Source organism: Enhydra lutris, unplaced genomic scaffold (assembly GCF_002288905.1).
Source record: "Enhydra lutris kenyoni isolate GAN:26980312 unplaced genomic scaffold, ASM228890v2 scaffoldscaffold194, whole genome shotgun sequence".
Taxonomy (NCBI): domain Eukaryota; kingdom Metazoa; phylum Chordata; class Mammalia; order Carnivora; family Mustelidae; genus Enhydra; species Enhydra lutris.
This window is the reverse complement of record NW_019154278.1, coordinates 24,854-30,835: the sequence shown is the minus strand read 5'-3', so window position 1 is coordinate 30,835 and position 5,982 is coordinate 24,854. Positions and strand designations below refer to the sequence as shown.

General features: G+C 40.7%; 1 pseudogene; it reads right to left on the bottom strand.

The window, feature by feature from the left end:
* Window positions 1–2,671: 2,671 nt before the first annotated feature.
* On the bottom strand, window positions 2,672–3,304 carry LOC111140146 (annotated as a pseudogene).
* Between the last annotated feature and the right edge of the window lie 2,678 nt (window positions 3,305–5,982).

Here is a 5,982-nt window from a genome sequence, read left to right as displayed (position 1 = left end):
AAAATATTTTGGAATTTCTTTCTCATAATTTTCAATATTGTCTACATAATCTGAACTCATCACATAATTAAATATTCTCTGGTTTTATTTTTGTCAACTCAGTGCTTATGCTTCTTAACTCTTTTCAATTGTGTATGTTTTCCTGTCTGTTAGAATAGACAATTATTAAAACAGGTTTTAGTCTGTTTTGTTACAATTTATTAAAGAAGATGCCAAAGTAATTTATACTAGCCATAAGTTAAGAAAAAAACTAAAAATAATGTTTCTTGAGTTTGTAATTTCATACTAAATGTTGAAATGTAGTAAGTTATTTTGTCACGTGTGATAAGAACACATCAGATTTCTGTGTAAAACATGGCAGTGCAAGAGTCATTTGACCCTCAGGTAAGGGAACAACATAATGCTTGCTAGCCTTGGTTTATCACTTTTGGTTGACTTCCAAAAGTCAATATCACATTTAGTAGAAAGGACATCTCATTTGAATAAAAATGTGAAAATTTTCACAGGGGGTGTGAAAATATATAGTTGTAGCATCTTTTTTTTTTTTTTTAAAGATGAACCAGTTTATTAATGACAGCCTTAATTACAACCACTCTCAAGTGTAAAAAATAAAGGGTAATTAATTAAAATTTAGAACTCACTTGGACTTGCCAATTAGCCTTTCACTGGATGTGCCAAAGGGAGGGCATCTTGCCTGATTCTGAATCAACTGGTCGGATGGAGTTCACTGGAGAATGAGGTAATAAAAAGAGACAAGAGTGCCAACCGCAGGGCTCAAGTCTTCTCCAGGTTGTAATGATACCACAGAATGACAACTGCGTGTGGGCAGAGATGACACAGAGTTATCTTACAGCCGGGATATGGAATGAACATCTCCAACCGTACAGAGACACAAAGCACACATGCAGTCATACACACACCCACACTCCTGAGACAATTTTCAAAGAATCTTTGTCCTTCCTCTGAGCAGATTAACACATTCATCAGCCGCTGTGATGCAACATGGGGCTAAAACAGAAAACCTTGCTAAGTTTCCATAAAGCCTGCTCACTGGATGCCTAGTTTTGTGTTGGCAAGTGCGTCATCACTGCAAAAGACACCTGTGGTTTTCCCAGCATTCCACAGGCTATGATATGCTCCCCAGGAAAGGGACCTCCTGGCAGAAACCAGCTGGGTTCAAATCAGAGGGCAAAATTCATCCCTCCCCAGGCTGGTGGGGACAGGTGAGTGGCAGCACCTGAAAGTGGTTTCCCACTTTGGGTCACAGAACGCTTGTCCCATCGATGCACTGCCTTCCATAGTATTTGTGCTTTGTTACCATCCTGATGGTTAGTCTGCACTATGAGAACAGAAGGAGATCTGGCCATGCACTGTTTCTTTTAATAAAAGCAAACTGAAACCAGAATAAGAACAAAAAAATTAGGATATTTCTGATTGTGTCAACACTGTTTCAGAATTAGGTGCGATTCCATTCAAAGAGAAGGGGGGGAGGGGCTGCAGATGGGGCCCCAAAGACTGATAGGGCAAAGGGATCATGGAGTCCACAGAAACACTTGTAATAGCCCAGCCGGCGGGACCCTCCCTGGCCACGGAGGACATGCCACACTGCTCAGGGTGGTGAACTTATGAAATAAATGCTGACCAAAAAACATGTATAAATGTTTGTAAGAAAGATGGCAGGAAAAGGAGCTGGTAGAGTCATATTCACAGATCATGCAGGGAGAGTACACCAAAAAAATTAATATTTGAGCTGAGTAAGAAAATGCTTTAAGAGAAACTCTATTCTAGCTCCCACTTTTGGGAGGCAAAAACAAAAACACATGAAAAAGGCAGAACAAAACCCACAATATTCCAGTTTCCAAAGAATCCAAGAACTAATTTGGTGGGCTGGAGTGAGGGGTATTAGTTAATGCCTCTCCATTAACCTCATTTTTTCCTTGAATTTCATGGAAAATACAGCTCAGGCCTACTGACAACAACAATCTGTCCTGTTAAAATTCAGCATCATTAAGTGTTCCAAAGCCCTTACTCCATACACATGAAACACATAAGTCCCCTTAAAAGAGACACTCCAGGAGGGACCAGGTGTGCCCACCCACGTGACTTGTTGAATGTGATCACAACATCTGAACCAAAGACCAGCTGTTTTCTTCTTGGGATGATAGTTTTTGGGATGCCAAAAAACAAAACAAACAAACTGAAAAAAAACCTGAAAAACCAAAAACCAAACCAAAACAAAAAACCCCACAGCCCTCCCAGGTTAGGGGTTGAGTTTTAGAAAAGATGCACTTCTTTAGGCCATGGACCAGAAAGTCCCTTCCAGGTCTGACGAAGAGCAAAACCCGCCTGTCCCAGCCCCCTGATCACTGAAGGAATGAACAAGACTGTGTGTTCCACAAATTCAAGTACAGTTGGGTCCCTCACCCTCCGGTTTTTTGTTTGTTTGTTTGTTTGGTAAGTATCCAACCATCTATAAATTCGTGGATACAGCAGAGATGCACGGCGCAATGACTTTCATACTGGTTGTCTTTTTAATTTCATCAGTGAGAAGCATTTCCCAGTTGTAACTGCCCAAATCCAAGTTCTCAGCCGTTCCATCCCGTGGGATTGCGGTGTGGATATGGCTGGGACACTGGGTCCGTCCAGTGTCATACAGCAGTGAGGCAGGGCTCTACCAGCTGGCCCTGACAGCTTTGATATCACTAACCAAATTCAGAGCCAGGCAGATCCCAAAAATCTGTAGCAATGCAATGTCTATGAAAATACCAGCCACCATGGTTAAATTGTCCTGCAACCACTTCTCAAATTGGAGCACACAGCCTTTTGTGTAGATTACAATCTGCTGGTCAACTTCTGTTTTTTGCCTGGCATCACAGCCACACTGAGTGTTGATGACATCTGCGGGGTCTTTGGTGTAGCTGGAGAATGGCATGCCGCATCGCTCAGGACTTGCGTAGGAATCTGTGCAATTGAAGCAAATATTTAGGTTCCAATCATCAGCTCCAAAAGCCTCACAGCACTGCCAGAACTTCAACAGGAAAGTGTTTTCCCGTATCGCTCCAATGCACCCTGCGAATCCCAAAATGAACATCACTCCTCCCACCAGGAGGAAGAGCCAGACTGGGTCAAAGCCTCCGAGATCGGTGGTGGACGAGATATTAGACAGAACTCCTTTTTCATTCCACGCCCACAGTCCAATTCCAAGAAATGCTATTCCCAAGAACCAAAATATGACATTGAAGCCAAATATGAAGTATTTGATGCAACAACTGACTTCAAGACAGTTGTAGTGCTTCCCGGACATCCATCCTCTGGGTTTATAAAGACACTTGCCCGGGCGGCCTGAGTTTGGAGCTCGGGAGCATCCTTGCTCAGAGTAGCCTGGAGGGAAGCAGGGGATCTTGGATGTAGCTCTGGGCGGCGCCGCGGCGGCCAGGGCTGAGAGCCGCGCGGGGACCTACCGGTGGAAAGCAGCTCCCCCACCTCCAGCCCCCTGCGCGTCCAGGCCACCGAAGCCGGTGTGGCTGTGAGCTGGCAAAGAAGCCGTGCACTGCAAGCCCCCAGCCTCGCCGAAGCTGGCTCCGAGCCCAAGGCGAGAGCCCACGTCCGCCGGTCGGAGATAGGTCCCTCCGTTGGCCTCTGAGCTTAGGGCAAACGCGGCTGCGACAGATGCTGCTGAAGACGCTATTCCCTCGCCCACCCCCTGGCTCGCGCGCCTATAGTTGTAGCATCTCGTAATCTTACCAGTAGCAAACAAAAACAATTGGTGAGCAGGCATGTATTAAAAATTTAGGGAAGGTTATATATATATTTTTTAAAGTTAAGCCATCTGTTTATGTTCTCTGTTTTTCTACCTTTAATTTGCTTACATAGCAAGGAAAAGCTGCTGCAGATTCTTTATTAGGTAGAACAGAACCTCTTATATGGGACTATAAGTTTGCCCAGACTGAACTCTATTGAGTGATGAGAATTTGCCTAGAGTCCTGAGAAGTAACTTGATTTTTGTTTTGTTTTGTTTTGTTTTGTTTTGTGTTCTAGCCTTAATGTGGAGAGTGGGGGCGGGGGGATGATTCATAGGGAGAAGAGGGAAGGCACAGAAACTGAGTAGGGAAATACTGATAAACCGGCCAGCTGAAGACAAAGTAGAAGGGATCAGGCACTGTTTTGCCATTTCAGTCACTGTGACCAGTAACCTCATCTGACTGCAATTTTCTGCTCTTTTCTTCTTTATCTCAAACTTGCAAATGAGAAAACTAAGGCTCAGAGAAGCTAAGAGATTATGTTAAGGTCATTAAGCTTCCCTGTGGTAGAAATGTGTTTTTCATTACTTTTTGCTAAGCAATGTGTAATCTGGCATTATAGTGAACGTATGACCAAAAGAAATATTTTCATGAAAAAGACAATCCTATCATGGGATATTTTCACTCTTAAAAATGCATCACTTACTTCGCTATGTGATTTTAGAACCTCTCATTTTCCCTGAGTATATATGTAGGTTCTTTATATAGCTGATAAAGCCTTCTATGTCTACATCATTCCTGTTGAACTCCACAATAAGCCTGATAGGCAGACAGAGCATCTCTTAATCTGATAAAACACCATCTCCGAAAGTTCAAGTGACTTGCCCAAGATAATACTGCAAATATCTGAAACAGGCTAATTCAAAAACTGTTTTCAGAATCAAGCATCAGATGGTATTCTACTATATATCTTAATATTTTCATTGGATAATATACTAAACTTCTCTAAAGTATATACTAAAGTTCTCTTCTGATATTTACCTTTGGAAAAATCTGATGTTTCCTCATGTGTAATTAATATGCACTTTGTTTTAAGCAATTCTAATTTTTATTATGTACTTTTGTTTTAATCATTTCTAATTTTATGTGATTTCAAGATAATTTGAAAATACATATTTGGAGTTCTTAAAAGCGAGTTAGTTGGTTACTTGCTAGTAGTGACTGGACTCATCCAGCATTGTAGCTTTTAGAGATCTTCCACCTTTTCTCTTAGCATGACCTTTCAATAAAATCAGTGTATATTGTCTGAGAACTGTTTTTATTTCAAATGAAACACATATATTGAAATATATCAGTAGGCTCTGGATTGTCAGTGTTACAATGTAGTGATATCATTTGTGAATTTTAGTTAATAAGAATACATCTTTGGAAGCTTATGAAAAACAGAAAAAGAATTAACAATAATAATTTAAATTCCCCTATCTAACCTTAATATGAATATTATCAATATTTTCAATGTGTAATTTTGTTCATTATATTATGATACATAGTTATATCAGATATGAATTTACTGTATTAAATAAATGTGCCTATACCAAACAATACATATTATTTTTAGTCAAGAATTTAAGATAGCTTTTCTAGAGTATTTTGATTCTATACAATTTTTGCCATTGTTGCTGAATTCAAAAACTGATATTCTTTCAGATGTTTTTCCATTGTAATCTTCAAAATGGGAAATAAATAAAGGCCTAAGTGAAAGATAGAATTTCTTTGAACCAGAAATCCAATTTGAAAAATGGAGTGGACTTTTGCCAGGATAAAATGAAAGGGGGAAGTGGGAGTCTTTCTGAAATAGAATCCAAAGAATTCTATTTCTTACTATTGGCTTGACGAACTTTAATTGCCATCGACCAAAGACCACCAGGTACACACTTGTGGTCAAAAGTTATGACTTGATGCAGCAAAAGAGTCCACACACCATGGGAATTTGTAGGGTACTGCAAAAGAAAGAGAATGAAGTCAGGGAAAGAGAACTTCTTGAGTTTTGGGTGCTGGAGTCAAGGGGTGACCTTGGGAAGCATTGGTCAGATGGTGTCAATGCAAGGGTTGCTGGAACTGTCGGAGGTCTCTGTCTTTGGGATTTGTGAGCCCATGTAGAATCACTGCTGATCAGCTTGTGGGTAGTCTTATCTAAATCACACAGGTCTAAGTAAACTGGTGTTAAAAGAATGAGTTTAGA